At 36.2% G+C, this 22,738-nt stretch overlaps 1 protein-coding gene across 5 annotated transcripts in view; it reads left to right on the top strand.

The window, feature by feature from the left end:
* The window catches only part of CTNNA3 (catenin alpha 3), a 422,209-nt gene that overhangs the window by 237,122 nt on the left and 162,349 nt on the right, over positions 1-22,738 (top strand). The window lies entirely within an intron of this gene.

Below are 22,738 nucleotides of genomic sequence, written 5' to 3'. Positions count from 1 at the left end.
GCACTCCTTTGCAGATACTCACTTCCTCCCCACAAGTGATTTTGAAATGCTATGCTTTGTAAACGGGATGAGAACAGTAAATTCTGAGATCTCATAAATGAGATGGCAAGTAGATATGAGTTGAGACTATCCTAAACGAGATATGTTCTTTCAGAGATACGAGTTTGTAGTTTCAAATGTGGCACTAGATACCTAGACAGCATTTATTCCACTTTTATTTTACTTCCTGTGCAGCTTGTAAGACAATCAAAGAGAAGTGATCTATGAGTGCATCAGTCAGCTGGAAAACAAATTTAAGTTTTGTAGTGGCCAAGTGCAAAATGATGAAAGCTTGTTTTTTTTTTTTCTTCATCTAAGTTGGAATGACTATGAAGCTAGTCAAAATACACTGTGGAGGAAAATGAATATCAGGTTGGAAACAGAACAAATACAAGAAATAAATAACCACCTTTTAGCACTATAAGATTTGTAGCCTAAAGGCTAAGTAAATTAAAGGAAATTTGGCTGTAATAAAGGTACTGTATCATAGTGAAGTATTACAGAATTGTAATATTAAGTCCGTTTGGTAGAAACAATAAAAAGACCTTAAAAAGGATTATTATTTTTTTTTTAAAAGAACAAAACGAAAACAAAACATCTCATGGGATGTTGCAAGTAAAGAAAATATTTCTCATGCCTTACAATAGCTTCCCTTAAGCAAATCTATTTGACATTTACACGAGTAAATTCCCATTAGATGTATATCAGTACTAGACTCTCTATTTCCTGGAATTCTAAAAGGTTGGAAGTTGCCTGTGTTTATATTTTATTTGTATATTTTATTTGTATATCTATTGTGTCTTAAGGAATTGATTCTAGGTTTCTGAGATTTTTTTTTTTCTTCTTTCCATTGTTGAAGTCAGTCAAAATCTGGTCCAGAGATACTTTTCTGTTATTAGCAAGTAATGGCAATAAATAGCATTTCAAATGTATGTCTCAGAACCACAAAGGCAAAGTATGGATAGCATTAATACTCTGCCTTTCGTATTCTATGAGGCACTGTATTACTCCTGCTGAGTTATTAACTAGTGGTTGGCTAATAACAAACGTTTCACAACTGCACGTATGCTTTGCAAACTTGGTGAAGTTGACTGGATTTTAGTCAGGAATTTTTATCAGCACTAAGTGCACCAGCCTAAAGCATAACTGCTCTCTGAAGGATTTGTATTAGTTCACGTACAGAATTCATCATAATCTGAGTAGATTACTGTTGCAGTAGGTCAACAGCTGGGCTGTATGTTACTGGCTGTTCCATTCTCATATTTTGAGCTGCCGTGGGATGAGTTTCTCCATGGGGATTGTCTACGGCCCTTTTGAAGTGCTGAAAAGGCATTACTGGAGAATGAGAAAGAGATCATGGAGCTAAGTTGTGCCTTCAGAGAAATTGAGAGGAAAGCCGAAACTTTAAAACACGCAGCTGTGCTTAGCTTATTGAAAAAGAGTATATCAACAGCACTTGGAAGGATGGTGCTTGCTTTTGTTTACTGACATCATTGTTTATCATCTTTATCCCAATGCTAAAGACTGAATGTGTAAGACGAATTAATTTCATTCTGAGACTTATTTCCTAACCTGAGAAAAACACAGTTTGTAAATGATAGCTTATGGTGCTCTGATCTGCCTTTGGACTATAGTTTCACATCTAAAGAAAGTACTGTCACTTTAGGTGTATTAAATGAGATTTATCCATCCCCAAAATCATGGAACAAAATAGTGAAGACTGATTTTTTTTTTTTTTTTTTTCACCCCCCCCCACCCCCTACTAGTTTAATGATGAGCAGGAGAGAAAGGGATGGCACTGCTCGTAAAGTTATGTGATATACAACATTCTGAAGGCATTGAAACAACTTGCAGGGACCCATCCATCTTGGAAGGGATAAATTTAAACTTTAGCTATAATGTTTAATTTGTGACTTGGTTTGTGATGTGCAGCAAAACCCAGCCAGCTCTGGTTCTTTTTATAGCCCTAGCACCACAACATTTGCAAAATGCATTTCTGGAATTTATAGGGGTCAGCTCAGGAAAATATATCTGATTTGTGGGTGCTTGTTAGAATGAGGAATGGAACAATTATTCATTCTTCTACTGCCACGCAAAGTAAGACACAGGTTAAGCAGAATAAATATGTTTTAATTTTTCTGGTTTGTGTGACTTGCAGAATACTATGTTTTCCAATAGTGAATTCATTCCTCCCACAGTTGTGCAGTTTACATTTTGGTTGTCTGGTATCCATAAGCTATTAAGAGAGATGTCTATAATTATTTGAGATTGGAATTCACTTCTCGCTTATGTCTCTTGAGCTCATGGAAGGTGTTTTCCCTTTACTTTAGCAAGTCAGGCTGGCAAAACTAGAAGATAGATTCTTCTGCTTTTATGAAGTGGGAATAATTGTTCTAAGAGTCAGACTTGGCTGGATAATCATGAGTGTATGGATGTTCAGAGATAAAGTATTTGGGTAGTTTGATAAGGCAAAATGATTTTCCTTTTCTTAAATTGATGCTGTCTATTGAATTTTATGTGTCTGCCTCTTCAATTTGTTAAAATTGTTGGTTGGATAATGGCAAACTTTTATTTGACACTGAAGATCTGATTGCATTCTATTTTTTGTAGGGGGGGTTATTTACACTAAAAACTGGTGCTGATCTGAAGGTGGTGATGTCCAAGTAACTTGTCTCTTTTATAACTCAGTTTTCCCATCTGAAGATAGGAATACTCAGTGTAAGAGGTATTATTGCTATTATATTTTAAATTTCTTCCTCTTCTGTAGTGGTGCTTAGCACTGTATAAATAATATGCTTCATTAGACTAATTACATGTATAAACAGTGAGCCAACATGTTTCACTCAAGCCACAGAAGATCTTTTTGCACTAGATCTGATTATTGTGCAGAATGAGTAATATAAAGCATTCTAGCAGTATCTGTGACAGAGCTGCAAGTACTTGTTCTTCTGAAGTGTCCCATATGCAGTTTGTGAGGCATGGGATGGGCTTCTCTTCTTAGTTCACTAAGTTTGGAACTCTACTTGTTAGCTGTGGCTTATGACAGCTAATTTCTGAGATTATAAGCATCAAAAGATGTGGTTGAAGATGAGCTGCTGTGGATTTCATGCTGCTGAGTGTCTGCTTGCTAGGACTTTGCTTAAGCTGAGTATTTGTTTTGGAGGCCATGAGAGAAGTAGGAGGAAGGAGGAATGTGATTTTTTTATCTTTACATAGACTTTAACTGTAGTGGGTTTAAACAGCAGTGTTAAAGATGTGTCTCCCTCTAATGTTTCCAAGATGAAACATTAGCCATTGTATGGTTAATTTAACTCTCTTAATTGTAAACTTCATAGGTAAAGTGGTCTACCTTTCTATTAGAACAGACTGTCTTTGCTTTTTCAGTTCGCTTGTATATTATAGCTAGGACTGTTACATAGCAGCTTGTATCTATTTTTTTTTTTTTTTTGTTATCTCTGGACAAGCTTAGTTTATGAAAGAGAGACTTCTCTTTGTGTAATAACATGGCACTTAACATCCTTAAATTGTTTTCTCCTTGTAAGGAGTTGCCTCTTCAGAACCAGACAGTTCATAGAATTGCTTCAGAGCATCAAAGTATTTGGGTTTTTGTCTTTTTGCCTTCTAAAATATCTTTTAGGCTAATGATGCAAAATTTCCCTATGGGAAAAATACTCTTAAAAAATCACTGGAATCTTTAAATTAGATTAGCAATTGCTTTAGAAAATGCAAGGTACTTACACATAATTGAAGTTCTGAATTCCTTCTGTAGATTGTCTGTGATTTGAGCTGGCTGTTTTTTTTTCTTCTTAATTTTTTTAAAAGTATACTAATGATTTTTTTAAATCACGTATTTATGTTGTGTGTGTGGTTAATGTGGGCAGTGGGACTTCTTGACTTTGTGGAAATTGATTTTACTGAATTTGTTTCACTCTTAAAGGATAGACTCATTTTAAAGGCCTATTTTCACAATGCTTCAGTGAAAAAGGTGAATAAAGTTCATAATTAGAGCTATAGTGAAAAACAGTTATAATCCAGTCAAGCTGTTGTTTTATATTATCTGGGCAGATTTATGTTTCAGTTAATTATCCAGAATACTTTTTTTCTTCTTTAATTTCTTAAGTTCATCAAGGTTACTTGCCACTGTGTTCTGAAGTTTAAAAAAATAAAAATAAAAATCAAGAACTGAAAAGCAGTATCACACAACTTCCTTCTTTTGTTGTAATTATCTACCTGTTTAAATTCTCATTTTAAAAAGTTTAAGTTAAATCACGATGCATTGAAGAAAGAAGCAAAGGTGGAAGTGGGCGAAGTGACTTACATATACATTAACATTGTGGGAGAAGAAATGCAGGAAGAGCAGTAGCCATAGTTAGATTTAGTATAGAAATTGTGACAATCATAATAACCATGATAGCTTTTGCTGCCTGTGTCAAAATTTGTTTCTTATCCCTGGCAGGACACTGTCACAGACTTAAGAGTTGTTTTCTGAATGCTGATTGAAAGTATTGGCCAAAGGGCTAAATCAAGTGTCCTTTCACTTGTTTTTATGACCAGAGCATGTTCTACGGGAACATAGGAAGGCAGTGAAGGGTCAGTAACAGTAAATACTACATATTCAGTTTTACCTGCACAATTAAACTGATCTCATTAAGCAGGTACGTTAAGTGGTCAGCTCCTTCTGCTTCAGGGAATTTAATTGTAAAGGCATTTATATTAAAGAGAAAATATGAATCCATCTTTATAGCTAACAAATGGCCAGTAGGAGGCAAAGGTGGAGCGCCCACATGAGTTTGTTCAAATTTACAGAAACATCTGGCTTCAGTGTGACTTGGTTCTTGAAATTTGACTTAAATTGGCTTTGGTTAAGACTTCAACTTTAGCCCTGCGGTTATCTTTGTAACTATGGAGGAATAGGTCAAAATCTACTTTCTGTTGCAAGGATAACATGTGCTACAGAATAATCCACCAGCTGAGACTCTGACTGTGAGGTACAACAGATGTGCCGAATGATAAATAAGTGGGAGCAGAAATTGAACTACTCCTTCACACCCTATGCAAGCAACCCTTTGAATTTCAGTGGCTTCCTTTAACACTGTGAATTTAGCAGGTCTTTGTAGAAGCACTGCACTATGACTGAGTACTGAGAATGCTTAGGGAGAACAGGAACCAGCTGGTGTATTTCCTGAATATCTGTCCACATCTCTTTGGTTGACTGTTCAGCTTCTTTGTTTGTCCTTCTCCCAGCTATTTTTAAGTGTAAAACAAGAGGAAGCCCTCGATTGCTCCTGAAGGGCATACTAAACTTAGTTGAAAATGTTCCCTTGTAAGAACTCGTTTTAAATCTACATCTGTTGAAAAGATTTGCAGGAGCAACAAAAGTAAAAACATAATATGCTTGTGCTTGATTTGGAACAAAGGTAATAAAGTGGAAACGAGAAAGAAACTAAAAAGAGCAATTAAGAATGAAATTTTCAAAATGAGACTTTGAACTTAACATATCCAAGACTGAGAACAAACATCCAGACCTACCAGAGAAGACTTGTGAAATGGCAGCAGGAAGCTGAAGTGTCGGATTGTGTAAATGTAGATGCAAACAAAATAACGTCACAGAGACTTTAACAAAGAACATGCAGAAAACGTTGCAAGAATTATATGAAGAGAACCCTCTTCCACATAGATCAGGTCCAAGAGGCCTCAACAGAGTTAGATAAGCCAGAAATCATTGAAGCGTTGTGAGAATGCTCAAGGAGTACAATTTCATCCATGTTTCTTATGAAAATGGTTGGTATCACTCTTTCTCCTATGCTTACAGCAGTCATCAGAGGTTTTTCTTATGAGGCACTGGTAAAAGACATCATAGAAAATATTAATAGATCTCCAAAGCCTTGTATTACTTTTCAAGTAAAGATGTTAGCCTGTCTGCTGGCTATGGTGTGCAACTACAGTAAAAACTGCCTCAGTGCTGGGCTGCTGATACTGCTCTCCCTGTTGTTACAAAATGTTTCATAGAACTAGGGCCACATAGCATCAAGGCAATAGAGATGTTTGTTTGAGAGTCCTGGTGAGACTCCTTGTTGTTAAACACAGATGTAAGACACAGGTGAGCTAAATCTGCAGTGGAGGAAGGACTGCAATACAATTTAAGTGCCTAGGCAGTGTTTTCAAATCAAATCCCTATCTTCTCGGGCCCTTGGAGGGTCCTGCATTGCCAAAATGTTGAGACCAAATATATTAATGCATTTATAGTTGTATCAAAACTTCATCTACTGTCATAGGAAATTATTATTATTTTCTTAAATTGTTGCAACCTGTCCCACTGGTTTTTGGCAACCTGTCTGCTGAAGTCCATTATTACCCAGTGTTCAAGGATTTAAAAGAGTCTGCTGAGTAAAACTTGGCTATATAAATGCTCTCTCCTACCAGTTAGCATAAAAATACTTGTAAAGTGTCCTGTGAAAACATTTTAATATGTAGCTATAAAGAACTATCGCAGCTGTAATGTTGAAACATAAATACGTCTGAGTAAACCTTGTGCTTAAGGTGCTGTCTTATTCATGATAGTGAGTTATTATAAGGTGTTTGGTATATCAGTTAAGAAATTAGTGATTACTGAAATTGTCTATGTGCCATCTTCTTGCCTAGTCTTCCTTGCTTTCAGATAAGTATTATAACTCGTATTTTACATTAGTCTGAAGACAAACATTTCGTGAAAATCTTGCGACATTAGCTACTGCACAATAAAAGCTGATGAGAACAGTTTGCCAGTACTCCATTACTGTTAATTATTACTACCTTCATTACACTTTATTTTTCAGGCAGGCTGGAGCTGCAGTGTATGTGGTTGTGTCCAGACAAATAAGGAGAATTTGCAGTATTTATGCCATACAGAGACAAGTATTAGAAAAACAGGAAGATAACATGGCTATTGACATAATGGATACTGTCTTAAAACAGTAGTGGCAGTTAGCTACATAAAATGAAAATACACTTTGTTTGTTAGGCTTTATAATAGTAATTAGTCAAATTTTCTTGTCACAGTAGCTGTGGATCTTTGGAAGGAAAGGGCCGTGGTCCTTTCACTCATACATAAGGTGATCCTTTCAAAGCTGGTCTCTGTCCAGATATGCACGTAAGTCAGAGGTGTGACTTGTAGGAACACACTGGTGAGGCCAATCCTGTCCACTCTTTAGGATCTTGCTGTGTTTCAGCATAGTTGTTCTGTGTTTGTGTGTGCCAGCTTATCTTTACCTTGTGTGTGTGCCAAATTATCTTTAAATTGTGCATTACATTTCAACTGTAGATAATTTGCCCAGAGTGAATTTCCAAGGGCCTATCTGCATCCACATATTGTCTTTTTTTTTTTTTTTAAATCTTAAAATACTCCCTATTAATACTTACTGCTGAACAGATATTACAGAGCATACTTGATTTTTTTTTTTTTTTTTCTTTGTTGGTCAAATGATAAAGTTGGCAATGTTCTCCCTTGCTTTGGAACAGTACAGTGCACTTTAGTTATCTCTGTATCCTTTTAGAATGGAAATAGTGTTAAAATCTAACAAAAAACAGTGGAAGTTGTTATTTTAAAGGAGACAATTTTATCTTTTTTTGTCTGTAATTTCTCAGTTCAGTCTAAACTTAAGACTGTATGATAAATTCCTGTCACTCACAGGTTGTCCAGGCTGCAGGTTAAATGTGTGAGAGGCACGGAGGCCTCTGGCTGGTTCTGTGCACTGAGTTCTGTGCTCTGACCCCTTATGGCCCTTCCCTAAGGAGATCTAAATGGATAAATGGTGTGCTCATCTGGATGTAATGCTTAGGTCAGAAGACGCATGCACTAAAATGATGTAATGACCTGTCCTCTCCCCCCCCCATATTGCCTGTGACTTCTTTAATTTAAATATAATCTGTACAATTGATTTTTTTTTTCTACTTAGAGTCTCAAATGTCTTTCTCCCCTACTTCAGATAATCTGAATGGATTTTATAGTATAATGAAAGTGTTAATAGATTAAGTGTTGCTAATTCTGGTTCAGGCTGTTTATTTACTTTGCAGTCATTATGATATGCTATAAGCTTTTCACTGTTTTCAGCTTTTTTTTTCTTTAAATGAGCACTGGTGGAAAAGCACACATCTGTGGTCTAACTTGCTCTTTTTGTATTGACTTATTTCACTGTACAGCTCAGAGAAATCATAGGGTGACAACACTTAAAAATAAATCAGGGGGGTGTTAAATTGAACAAAACACTGATGTGCAACACTATAAAACACTGTGCATGTTCTCTTTATCCCTCTCTCTTGTAGTTTTCCTGTATCTTAATAGAAATGCTGTGAGATATATGCAAGAAAAGTCAAGATCTGAATTACCTAAGGGTCCTGCATAGAAGCTACCACGTGGAAGTTCTATTCATTCATGGGTTTACAGGGCAAAATGTAGACAGGTAGTAAAAGCCACAGACTGTCGGTCAGAGAAAAGCCCAATTTGGAGGAAACCAATACAGAATCTTTGGCTTTTATGGGGGGGGGGCGGGGCGGAAAGGAACTGAAGTCACAGCGTGTGTAGAAGCTGTAGGGAAGATGTCCAATCAGGACTGTCCTGAAGAAAACGTAATTCAGAAAAGGATTTGATACCTGTATAGAAGGTGAACAAAACTCAAAGCAAGTTGCAGCATTCCAAGTAAGGGCTGTAGAGGGGCTGCCTTCTGCTATATAGAAAATATTGGTGCTTGTAATTTATTTTCATGTTGTTTTTCTTCACTGAGAATTTTATTTCTTCCTCCCTTTTCTCTTATTGTTGCACTTTGCATGCTTTAAATTTCCTTTCCCTGCACCAAGAGCTTCTTACTTCAGTCTGTGATCTTCCTTTTGCTCTCTGTCTGACATTGATATCTTGCCCATGCATGACCCTCTTCATAACAGGGTCTTCGCTTAGTGATTAGGGTAATTAAAAAAGACTGATCTTTACTTGTTAGCCCATAAAAGTAGATTTATATTGCACAGAAACACAGAGAAGGATTTGTTTGCTGTGCTGTGTTGCAGGAGGTCAGATACTTAAATTGAGATTCAGGTCCTTAGGTGGGGGTAGGTTAGCATTTCAAAGCTAGAGTTCTGTCCTGGGTGTAACAATGTGACTTGACCTATTTGGAAAAACGTTTCTGGTAAAATTGCTTTCAGAGATTTTGCAAATATGTGTATATTCACTGGGTATTGCCTTTGCAACACCACAATAAATAAATAAATAAATGCCTTGGCATTTTTTGTTTGTCTGTGATCTTGTTGCGAAAAATGAGGAGTATCTTTTAGCAGAGATAAGCTTTGAACTTCATCTCCCATATCAGTGATCACTAGGGGTAGCTGTTCTTCGGTATTATCTTTATTGAGAAAGTTACCTTAATCTCTTTGTGAATCTGGCAATAAATTCTTAGCTAACACAAAACGAGTGACAGATAATGAGCATCAATGTACTCCTGGGGCTATGTCATGAGATAAATATATTAGAGAGTTTGAGTAATTACTTAATGACAAGGTATAGTTTTCAAAAGCTTTTGAGCTACCTAAGTTTTATTTAAGGTACAAAGAATAAGAGGGGCTGAATCTGAGTTGTGTAGTGGAGCTACAAGATGTTTACAGCCTTTATATTGTTAAGCTAAAATAGCCTGCATTGTCTAACATTTTGCTGACAGGAAATACATTTTATATAACTTGCTGATCTTGATATGCAAATAATTAAATTTGTCATTGAGCCTTTGGTGAATGAGTTTCTGCAGTTTTGAAAATTGAGTAAGAAAGGGCTTCAGTTTTTTTTCTAGTACACATCCAAGAACTGAAGAGATGTCTGAAGTATGATTTTACATCTATGGTGAATTGTCCAAAAACTGATGCAGGTTGAATTCTTCATGAGATAACAGATGGCATCTTGTGTCCTTTGTACAACCATCATACAACCAGCTTTTAGAGATTCCTCCTGAATCTTCTGTGCTGGCTCCTGTTGTTTTGCTGTACGTTTGCTTACAAAGGGGTTTCATTTAAAAGTATTTTTCAGTATTACAACTTTTTAACATTCATTGAAATTTAAATTCCAAGAGTGGTACCAAAGTTGTCTGTGCTCAAAATAAATGCATGTTGCACGTACATAAAATTGGTGCCATTTGCTGACTTAATCGAATCAGACATCGGTCTCATTTATATATGAAATAGAAATTAGATCAATTTTGTCTGTTCAACTGTTGTAACAGTTTGTATTGCTATGCTTCTAGGAGTAGGACCATGAAACACCAGGGGCTAATTGACCTGGTTGGTTTAGCAGTAGTAGAGATATCTTTGGTTTTGTTCCACAAAATTCTGTTTCTCTTTAAAAAGGTGGATAAAGTCCTGCTTTGCATTGCAACATTTCTTCTTATGTCAACAGTAAACCTGTTGGGTGTTAGAGGTCCTATTCATAGACTTCACTGTGTTAGCCATTTTGTCACCTGGCTCATCTGCATTCAGCTTTCCCTCTTCTATTACCCAACTTATTCCCTAACTGGGAAGCTGCTTATATTTTGTGTCAGTCTCCAGAGCCAGTGCCTTTGTTTACCAGCAGTGTCTGTGGATATTGTGCTTGAAGTGGATGAGACGCTAGCCTCTAAGTGGTGTTTTTTAAATTGAATTAGTATTTCCTAAATTCTGGGATGCCAGTGTCATGTGGAACAGCTTTAGAAATACAGAATTAACAAGAATTGGCAATTCATGTAATTCTCTGCCCTGTGTTGAAAATTCTGTAGAGCTGATGCCTGATCTGGGTTGCTTCCTTTTTCTTTCTTCACTGGTTTCCATCATGTATCATTTATAGTCTCTGAGTATTCTACTCTTTGGTATTTCAATTATATATGAAAATGACAGCAGAGCACTTCTTGTGCTTCTTAGCAACTTGTTCTTATTTCTTTTCTTAGTTTTATCAGCAAAGTTATTCTGGTATATGTAGGTTTACTAGATGCATCAAATATTTAGGCTTTATCTCGTTTTTACTTAAACTGAGGTTCCAGGTGGAACTTAAACTGTATCTTTCATTGTGCTATTAGACATCATTAGGTAGAGCCTTTTTTTTTTTTTTTTTTTCCTCCCCCCACAGCTCTTTAGTTAAAACCTTAGTACTTGGTTGTATGTTGAACTATTCATAGCACAGCAATGGCCAACATGATGTACTCTTTACACAAAAAGAGTAACATTTTCAGTAAGTACCATAACTTATAAGTTATGGTAAGAAAGAGTGATAAGTGAGGGAAGATGTTTTGCTTATCCTGGGATTGTTACCTCTTTATTGAATGAGAAATAATTTATTATTTGCTGTGTTTCATTTAGCCTTTCTGATCTACCTTGTGTGTGTAATTTCTGCTGTCACTTGAGTGATGATGTAGTCTTGTTGCTAAAGCAGTAACAAAGCTAATGTGGTTACAAGCATTTTTTGGGCTTTTGTACTTAAGGAATCTTTGCAAAAACAATTTTTATAACCTCTATCCCTCTCAAAACTTTTTGAAATGTGGATGAAACACATCCAGAGAGTGCAAAGGACACAGAACCCACATCTGTTTAGGAACTTTCCAAAGCATGCTCCTGCTGTGCTGCTCGCAGTGAATGTAACTGACATCAACTTAAAACTTTTTCCTATTCTCTACAGCTTTTGTCTACCTGTTGCTCTGCTCTTCAGATGTGAGCTATTCAAGAAAAAGACTGCTGTTTTTTAGATGTGCTAAATAATACGATAATTATGATTTAATGAAATCACTGTTGGACATTTCACAGGTTTGGTGTTTGAACTTGGTTGGTATGGAAGTAGTCCTGTAACACAAACTTACTTCTGTGCTTTCCTGAGAATGGCTTTGAATCTCCTTGGAGGTTGTGAATCAGATGCAGCTGCTGTGGCCTGTGTTGGTCTTCTATTGTTCCTCCTTTGATCAGGCAGTGAGCACAAGTAGTTGCCTAAGAACTTAACTGGATTCCCACGAAGTGGGAGAATCTTTGTTTAGCCCTTACTCTACTGTCATGGATGAAGTGTCTTCAGGCATAGTGTGTGTGTGTGTGTGCGCAGGCACGTGTGGGGATTGCAGCATGTAATGTATTGCCGTCATGTGCCTTCAGGTAGTGGCATGATTCTCTCCGGTGTTCTTTAAATGCCATAGTTGCTTTAGATGGCCCTTCAGAGTTTTGTGGGTTTTTTTGTTGTAGGTTGTGGATTTTTTTTTTTTTTTAACCTGGTTTAGCAGAAAGGTAGTCTGGAAACATCTTAGCTGTTCCCACCCAAGTTGCCACCGTAGTTTAGTGAAGCACTAAGAATGAAATCTTTTCTAAGAATCTTCAGCTTTGTCACTTTGGTTTGTATCCTCCAATTGTTAACCTGTCAGTATGTGCTTCTGTTAGTAGTTAAGTCTGTGCATTAGTTCCCAGTTGAGGCTTCTTGTGTATAACGTGATTATGCTGAATATTGGCTATTGTTATGGCTAAGCATAAAAGCAGTATATCAGTAATTAAAAAAAAAAAAAGCCTCAGCTTGATGGACTTAAGCAAGCAAAACCAAGTCTCGGTTCTGCAGACTTGTTTCAGTTGCCCATACTTCTCTTATTCTCTCCTTATGTGTAGGAAACAATTATTTCATAATTCATCATTTGATCTCTTTTATTATCACATAACTAACCTTTCCTGGAAAATTTACTTTGGCTTTTCTGCTTAGCTTTACCATTCTCTTTTTATATGATTTTGATTTCTCTCTTATTAACATTCTTCTCAGACACCTGTCACATCAAATTTGTTCTTTGTTATATGGTTTAGTACAACATCAATTTTCTCTTATGCTGTCAGTGCAATCTGACATAAAGCCTTTTAGTATAAAGTTGTTCTGATATTTTGTTGGATCCCATTAATGCGGTTTTGTATAATTATTGTTTTAGATGTTTTTAATATATAATGCTGCCATGTGATTGTAGAGATATTTTGCCTACATGGGAACATGTACCCGTTGAAAATGAACAACTGCAGCCTTTAATATCCCCACCTTTGAATAATACACCTATGCATATCAACAAATGCATAAAGTAAACAGCAGCAAAACCTGAAGCAGCAGACATATGGTGGAATTAAGATTCTTCTTCACATCTTTTATATCCTCTCAGCTGTGTTCATACCAGCATAATCTTTAAATGTGTGCTTGCATACTATGTTTTCTTCGTATTTCACTGACCACAAAGTCCATAAACGGTCCCTTTCTAGGTTTCTTCTTTTGTTGATTATTACTATTGGAAGATCTGTATCTAGCTGTTTCTGAGAAGACTGTATCTGGGCCTGCAAGAACGCTTCTTAAGTGAGGCATCTTTTACAGTAGTAAGAAACAAAAAACCAGCAACTTGGTGTGGGCTTGAGGTTTTAACCTGGCTGTTACCTAGGGCTCCATCATCACTTTTATGAAGTGCTACAATATCTCTGAAGAATCAGGAGATTATATGGTTTTTGACTGTGGTGCTACCGTTGGTAATTGTGTGAGGAACTCCAAAATGATCTGCCAGCTTACAAATGAAATTGGTAACTTACTGTACCTGTGATGAGCATATATATAAGGACTTGCAAAGAATAAGAAAGGCCTTCTGTTCTCTGAAATGTGCTATCAGTGTGCACGTTTGACTTGTGCCTGTTCTTGCCTGTTGCTCGCTATGCTTCAGTCATGTATGTCACTGAGTTGCAGTTGCCCTGATCCACGTACAAAATTGTGATCAGAGAGGGGGAGGCAAGAGAGCAAATGCTCTGTAGATACTAGGAAAACTTTCAGGTCTCATACAGTGGTGCATCAGTGTACCCACTTGTAGAATACACAAACAGAATACTAATCTTTTAAAACCTGGGTTACAGGTGATCGATTGTAGTAACCGGAGTATCTACCTGTGAATTTACAAGTATGCTACAAATCATAAGTAGTATTTACAGTAATCCTACTTATTTTTTTGAATCTCAGGATTTTTATGTATCTTTAACTTTTTAAAAACTTTCTATGTAATTCAGTAATATCTGTAAATACATTTACAGAAATATAAGATTACTCACTAGATTTCAGCAATGTATTTAATTGAAAGTGGAGGAAAGAATATAAATCTTGAAGGAGAAAATGTTTGAGCTCTATAATACCTACTGCATTAGGTGAAAAAAGTTATTATACTTTATTTTTTCTGACCTTTTTATACGAGGCTCCTTTTCTCATCTTTTTTTTTTTTTTCTATTGTGTGGTGGCAGTTTGCAAACATATCTCTTATCATGCTGGCAAAAAATGCACAAATGCACCAAGATGTGTTTAAGAAGCAAGTGCTTGTCTACCTGAAGTACATCCTTTGCTAGATCCCAGGGATTTATTTATTTATTTATTTTGACTTCTTGATGAGATCTGAGTCACGTACTTTAAAGAATGTCTTCTGGTAGAACCTAATCTGAATCTATTGTTTTTTTTTTCTTTGCTTATGATGCTTAATGTACAGTCAGTACAAATAGTCCGTTGAAACCAGTGTGTGTCAGTGGGCATTCAGATACCTTGCATGATTCTGTTTTTACTGATAACTGTTGTTACAAAATGCTGTCACCAGGTCACTGGGCATTAATTTCTCTGTTGCAGAGCAATTGTTATTCACTTCTGCATTAAATATAGTTATCAGAAAGTATGAATAATACCAGTAAAATCACTAACCAAGACAGCCTGCAGAAGGTGTTGTCTTCTTGACCCTTCAGACTTAGTAATTGCACGATTCTGACCTTCTATTACCACATACTTTTATCTTTTTTTTTTTTTTGCCTGTCATAGCAATTCTGCTTGAGCTTTCTGCTAATATCAAGACTGTTCATTACCTTGTATTTGGTCTTTGCTGCCTGTCAGTTGAAAGCTAACTTTGTACAATCAATGATGCATCAGCTCCAGATTTTAATTTATTCATATCTCTCTTAAACTTTTCATGACTTTTTTTTTTTCTTTCTGCTCCTAGCTTTATTCATCATAGTTTTCCTACTAATTTTCCTACTGAGTCTGCTTTGGTTATGTTTTCTTTTTCCAAAACTTGGAGATTCCTAATTTTGGAAAACAGTCTCTGAAATGTTAAATTTACAAGTCCTGTAGAAAGGTACTTGCAACTTAAAATATGATCACTTCATTACAGTGTCAGCAGTGTTGCAAAATGAGTTTGAATTATTCTGTGGAATACCTTTTTTTTTTTTTAATGCAAAAATAACTAGGGAAAAATGCAGAGAATTCCAGCACAGAACCATGGAGCAGTATGCCCTGAATGACTTTACTGATCTTATGTATTATTTTGCAAATCCCTGCCCTCCAAAGATTGTAATTTTCAGCAGTCTTCCCTGCTTGCTATCACATGCAGCCTCCCTTGCCCTCTTAGCTGCAACACTTATCAGATTGCTTTTTTCTTTGGTACTGTGGAAACCCTGGATCTCAGTACGCTTCTTTCACTGAGAGTATAATCCAACTACCACAGTAACACTCAAGTTTCTCACTGTCCAAATCAGTCCGCTAAATAAATGACTGTGCAGTGGCCTCTTTCCTTGCAGTTGGCAGTGTAAAAGGATCATTCAAGTACTCTTTTATCAATCTCTTTCATGTTCTTTGCTCTGTAAGTGCTAACAGCAGAGACTATCTTCAGTGAAATAGATTTTCTCTATTTAACTTATTTTTAAATAACATTTGTGTGTTGAAAGCATTTAGTCTCAGGCTTCAGGGAATAATAGCTCAGAGTCATTTCATTGTGCTGAAGAAATGATATTTTATTCAGAAGTGACTGATAGTGCTGAATTCTGGTGAAGTGATTTAATCAACTATTGTTTGCTCTTACAATTCCTAAAACATCTTGTATTGCTATACCTCTTATCTTGTTGTCCTCCATGTAGACAAAACATATAAAGGAATTCACACAAACTAGATTCATTGTATGTTGAGGAATCTGATGAGTGTTCAATTGAACAATTTGTATATTTAAGCCAGTTGCTCTTTCTCTTACCTACAGGCTGTTATTTTCATTCATTGATCATTCTGAAGTTTCTTCCAGCCTCCTTGATTCGCAAATCACATTACTTTAGCTTCTCTGGATTACACAGGGATTAACTAATACATTTGGTACCTAACTACATGGAATTATACCTACTGAACTCCCTGAAAAGAGGTTGTGGAGAGGTGGGGGTCAGCCTCTTGTCCCAGGTAAGTAGCAACAGGATAAGAGGGAATAGCCTCAAGGTGAGCCAGGGGAGGTTCAGGTTAGATATCAGAAAAAATTTATTTTCCTCGAGAGTGGTCAGGCACTGGAATGGTATGCCAACGAAGGCAGTTGAGTCATCATCGTGGGAAGTGTTCAAGAAATCTTTAGATGTTGTACTAAGGGACATGGTTTAGTGGTGAAGTATTGGTGGTAGGTAGACAGTGGAACTAGATGATCTTGGAGTCTTTTCCAAACTTGGTGATTGTATGATTCTATAGTCTTTGATTGGGATTTCATAGAATCATAGAATCTTTTGAGTTGGAAGGAGCCCTTAAAGGTTACCTAGTGCAACTCCCCTTCATCCCCTTCAGTGAACTGGAATTGTGTTGCAGCTAGATCAGGTTGCTCAGAGCCTGGTCGAACCTGATCTTGAATGTTCTCCAAGGAGGGAACTTTGACCACCTCTGGCAACTTGCACCAGTGCCTCACTACCCTTATCTTTAAAAAAAAAAAAAAAAAAAAAAAAAAAAAAAAGCTGGAGATTTTCCGATCTGTGGTTTCAGTGTAAGACCATAACTTTTTGATTTAAGGATGTGGCTAAAAGCTCTAAGCAATCTGATAAGAAGGACTGTCTTAGCAACTCTATTGTATTCTATTTCAAATTCTCCTTCCCCTTCATCCCCTTCTTCCCTCTCATAACAGCGTATAATCTCTAAGGACTTTATATGATAGCTCATCATAGGAAAGCCTTATGTTGCTGCTGTTGGAAAAGCTTTTCTCCAACTAATTTCCAATTTCACTGCTGCAAAGCTGCCAGAATACTTTGGTGAATGATGGATGGATATTCGATCAAAAACTTTTGTACGGGGACTTAGAAAAATTGCTCCTTAAGGAAAAGCAGACGAACCTTCAGTATGTGTCTTGTTATCAGTTTGATGGTATAAATATTACTCTATTTTTGATTATATTTGCGTAATCAGTGAATAAGACAATATCTGATCAAAATAAATAGAAGAATTTTTTTATTTCCTTATGATTTCCCCGAATAGTTTAAAGCTGAAGTACAACCTGAAGGAAAGGACCACTGGCCTGTATGACTTCTTTATGAAGCATTTGTTGCATTTCAAATAAGAAGTATGTGTGGGTTTTGATTTTGCATTGGAAATAGTAAGCAATCATTTTAATTGCTTTGCAACAGACCAGCTGTGATACATTCATTTTCCATGACTGTATCTAAGATGTGTATTAGGAAAATACTGGATATTTTATGACCACCTTGGAATCAGACTGAAATTTTTCTACTATTTCAATGTAAAAAACATGTGAAGAACTGATACAATGAGATGCTGACCCTGTGTATCAGAAACAATAAAAACTCAAAACTACATAGTTTTCCCTCTCTCCTGCAGCTTGCTCACATTCCCCTTTTGAGAGGATTTATGATCTCGTGCTCATATCAGAAACCAGAGATCCATCTCTGTCCTTGGAAGTACCTCGACTGCTCTTCTGTCTTCAGGTGTCTCACTGAAGACGGAATTTCAGTGAGTTGATACTAAGGTGCAATCTGATGCATCTTCCACCAACAACATTATTTCTGAGAAAATAGGATTAATTATGATTTTTACAATACTTTTTATTATTTAGGGGTTATAGATTCTATTTTTTTTTCCTTAGGCTGTGTTATCCATGCGCATCTAGAATTGAATTTGGTTTTTGGTATTAAGAACTAGTTATAACTGAATGATATAATGGAATTATGCAGAGAGGGCTTTAAGTTCAGGATTTTTCTTGTGAACTGGTTGAGAAAGGGTAACTCGCACAGTGAGGGGAGCCCCCTGTACTCCATCTGATATCGACAGAGATTGAGATGATTCATTTCTTCCAACGCACTTTGCATCTCACACTGTTAGATCAATAGGGAGCTGTGTATTACAACTGGAGAAAGGAAAAAATGCATATTGAAGATACTGAAGAGGGTATCTATAGCAAGAGAGAATTTCACATTAAAGATTCCTTATTTGCTCAATTACATGTGATTTTTTTTTTGTGCCCTTGTCAATTAAAGCAATTATTGTTATTTTGTTAATGTAGTACCCTGTTTTCACAGAAACTAGCTTCCTTGAGTAGGGTGTCTGTAGAAAAAGTGCACTAGATTTTATTAATAGCAGTATGTAGGGAATCTTATCAAGTAAAGATAGTGTTTTCACTTAAAATAAGTTTTTTTTTTCTTGTGCATGTTGCCTGTATTAAGAAAAAGAGGTAATAAATATTGTAAATGAATTTCCTTTTGGTTGCTTTTGATATTCAATAAAAATATACTCTGAAGTGCTTTGTGAGAAGGTCTGGAATCTTCTGGCTTTTCAAAAGAATTTTTGTTCTTTAAAATGTCAAATTCGAGTTCTTTGCTGTCTTTTCACAGGATTCCTTGAGTAACTCTAAAATGTTAATTGAAGAGATTTCTCAGTCAGTGTTAATTAGATGCTGCTGTTGCTGAATTCTTGAAAGATTTAAAAATTAAATTTAAAAAATAGTAAAAAAAAAAAAAAAATAAGTGTTTGTATTTTTAAATAGTCCCATTGTTTCGAAGAGGTTACTTGCAACAAAAACATTACTCATTCCTGGCAAGGGATATGAGACCTTTGTGAAATATTGTTTAAAAGTGCGAGACATGCTTGAAAATAAGAATTGTAAACTCTTTAAATCCAGCTGGTTTCGTTCTGTATTTGAATATGACATAACATTGTCCATTGAGATCTATAGCTTTGGAGCAGCTCATAGTTTTGTCTAGCTTGTCACTATGTGTTTCAACAAGGGATCTTGTTTTTTACTTGAAAATTGTAGTTGGAAACTTGCATGATAATTTTTTTTTTCCTACTATACTGCAAGACTGCAAGAAAGTAACAGTAGTGAAGGTTTTATCTTTCTAAAATGAAACAAGACAGCAGTGGGGAGGGGAGAGGAACAACAACAGAGTAATTGTTAATATGGGAAGGCAGATGCATTTGGGTACAAAGAGGTTTGATAGGAAGACAGCTGAAACTTGATTTCTGCGTTCTGGTTGTAGTAAATTCAATGTACCCTAAGAAACAGCAGTGTAAAGGGCCTTATGCCTTAAGTGTAAAAGTGTGGGAAGACTGGCTATTTACAGTTCAGATGTCACCGCTGGCATTGGCAGTGCAGGGAGCAAGGGTAAGGAAAGAGTCTCGAAGAGCAGCCCAGTGGCAAGTGCATTTATGAGACAGAAGACTGCTGCTGGGAGTGGCCTTCATATTACTTGGTTCCTGTTGCTTGTTCATGTAGTGGAGGTGTCAGGAATAGATGCAATCCTGAAAGATCTGCCCGCAGACCTCCTTTTGATAGTAATTGTAAAGAAGAGGTTATTCAATCACTGATTTGACCCTTCTGTGCTGTGTTAGATTGTTCCCATTGTGGGAATGTTTCTGTAGTCCTGTTGTCCTTCTGATGTGGCTGCCCAATGCTTGGCTTCTCTAAGGACTGGTTCACAGCCAAGCACTCACTCCTGCTTCTTCTCAGATCTCTTAACTCTGCAATTGGCATTCAGGTAACAGGTACTTTGTCTTACTCCAGCAAAGAATGTCAGTAGTGATATTAGTTTTGTTTACATGCTGATTGCTGAAGCTCTGCCACTAATTTTGCCAAGCACAAGCCCACTAATCAAGGGGATGAACCTTTTTGCCCTTCTCTTTAGTTCATGTTTTTAATATAAATGAAGACTGCAATAGGATTTACTTGGATCCTTCTTTACAAAGGTTATGTGTGTGTTTGTTTTAAGACAGACACTTGGAATATTCTTTGTTGTATTTCAGAAAAGTGTTTGAACCAACAGCATTTCATGAGATGAATACGGAAGCAAATATTATTTATGGATTATTTATGGACTTGCACAAACCCATTGATGTAACTTTCCATTGTAATGACAACATTATTCATACAATGTACATTCAAACATACAGTGAAGCGTGAAACTATTTTTCTAGATACTTTTTCATTACTGTTATGCTTTTCTGTAGATTTCAGTGACCTTTGAATTCAAAAGGTGAAACATCTATAAGCACTATATACCCTAATATCTACTGTGTGTCCAGGGCCCCATCCGGCCTGACCTACAATACCTCCAGGAATGGGGCATCCCCAGCTTCTCTTGGCAACCTGTTTCGGTACATCACCATCTACGTACTAAAGAATTTCTTTGTAATATCTAACTGAAATCTCCCCTCTTTTAGTTTAAAGCCATTCCCGCTTGTTCTGTTACAATCAGACCATGTAAGTAGTCAATCTCCTTCCTGTTTAAAAGTGTCTTTAAGCACTGGAAGGCCACAATGAGTTATCTTCTCTAGGCTGGACAGGGCCAGCTCCTTTGATGTCTCTTTATAGAAGAGGTGTTCCAGCTCTGTGAGCGTTGTTTGCAAGTTTATGAAAAAATCAGTCCTGTATTGTTGGCAATACTTAGCGTTTATCTTCAGGCTATGCAGTGTTAATTAAAATGTTTATTTTCATTTATGGAAGTGTTAATAATGTGATTCTGTGCTTGTAAAGCGTGTATTGAGTTAAAAATGCATTGAAATAAGAGCTGTATATTGCTTGTAATATCTACACAAGGGAGTCATATAGTCATTATGACGTATATTTTACAAAATAAAACTGTAGCTGCATACAGGAAAACTGAGATAAAGGAATTAGTTCATTTGCATGATTTTTGTAACCTAGAATCTAGAATTTCCATAGCCCTTTCCTCTATTCAGTCACCTTTAGAGGAATGAGCTACTTCAGAAAAAACTTGTTTATTTTTAAATAAACAGTCGTCAGAAGAACACTGGCAAGCAGATGCAGAATATTTCCAGTACAGTCATTTTAGCTGTATTACTGGAGAGTGGTACATAGTGTGGACATTTTCATTTTCAACATGCCTTTGTTTGTAACACAGACTTCTAAAATAGTAAATCTGATGATTGAAAAAAGCCCAAAATGTGGTCAGCATGTATAGAACTTGAATGTCTGCTGTCATGTAGGTATCTGAAAGTCTGTTGATCTTAGTGGGCTTAACTGAAAGGAGTAATTCCATCTTCAAAGGCACTTAGGGCTGATAGGGATATTTTACAGAAGCTGGGCAATGCTATGCAAGGCCTCTGACCTCTAAGTGTACTCTCTCAGCAGACTTTGTAGTCAGATGTCCCTCTCACAGGCTGTATGCAATTCTGAAATATTTAAATCTGTAAAAGAATGATTCACCTGAACAGGAATGTGTTTTGAAGCTTCATATTTCTTTAAGGAAGAAAAACTGTATCAAGCTATGAAGTTAACCACATTGTTGATCTGTCCATATTTCATGTTTGGAAACTGTTGTACAGTATATTTAGGTTTTGTTGGTTGTTATGTACTTTCCTATTAGCTGCCTCAGTGATTTAGATTTGCTTAGAGCCAATTGTATCATCAGTTACCTCCACTGAAGTTGAAGATTACTAGGGGAACTTGTAAAATATCACAGTATTTTTGCATGGATTATGTCATTGTTGGTAAAAAGGCTACAAATAAAAAACTTTCAAAGAATGTGCCCATGCAGAGCTGTAACTTTTATCATGTGAAAAATGCATAGGTAGACATTGAGCTGACTTATGTCCACAGTACTTTTATTGGGCCTGTTTTCCTAGCTTGTTAGAAAGGATTGATTTTGTTAACAAAGCTGACAGTAGCTTGCAAATCTTATTACAAGAATCTTATTTACCTTAGTTCCTAGACAAGTGCTGATTTGACAAACAGTCATCACGTTTCTATAATAATCTCTCTTTCCAAAATATATATTTGATTGTCTACCTGTGAAGATTATATGCGATTTTAGAAACTGAAGATGATAGGAAAACATCAAAGCATTAATAAAGAATCTTGAAATAATTTTTAAAAGTTGTAGTTACCTTTGCTGATAGAAAATGCACCAATCATTTAAAGGCATTTGTGATGTTACACATTTAATTTAAAAGCTCCTGGTTGTCTCTAGTCTGTTTTAATGCTAAGCATGTTGCTCTGTTCGCTGATTTAACAAACAAACAAACAAAAATTTAGCAAGCAGTATATGCTAGCAAGGAAAAAAGACTACTTAAGACAACTAGTATGTTAGTATCATATAGAAAAAATGCTGGGCAGTAGAACGAAATGCTTGCTGTGCTTTCCCAATAGCTAACAGTGATATAAGTGCTTTGCTTGTAGACAGAAATAAAAAGTTAAGATTGCTTGGAAGGTATATAGCTGATTCCCTAAAAATCTCTGAAATATTTCAGTAGTTCTATTCTATTGATACTGAGAATGAATGTGCTGATAAATGGAAAGATTGCCCCTTTTCATTGGCAGTGTTTGCCTTTGCATTGCAATGTCGTGGAAGTTTTGAAACTCACCCATTCTGGTCTGTGGGAGTAAAATAATGATTATAGATTAAAGCATTATGAAACAGCCTGTGGACATCTGACTTTATGAATTGCTTG

This window comes from Meleagris gallopavo, chromosome 8 (assembly GCF_905368555.1).
Source record: "Meleagris gallopavo chromosome 8, MGAL_WU_HG_1.1, whole genome shotgun sequence".
NCBI classification, from domain to species: domain Eukaryota; kingdom Metazoa; phylum Chordata; class Aves; order Galliformes; family Phasianidae; genus Meleagris; species Meleagris gallopavo.
Note: the sequence above shows the minus strand (reverse complement) of the source record. Positions and strands in the feature narration are given on the sequence as shown.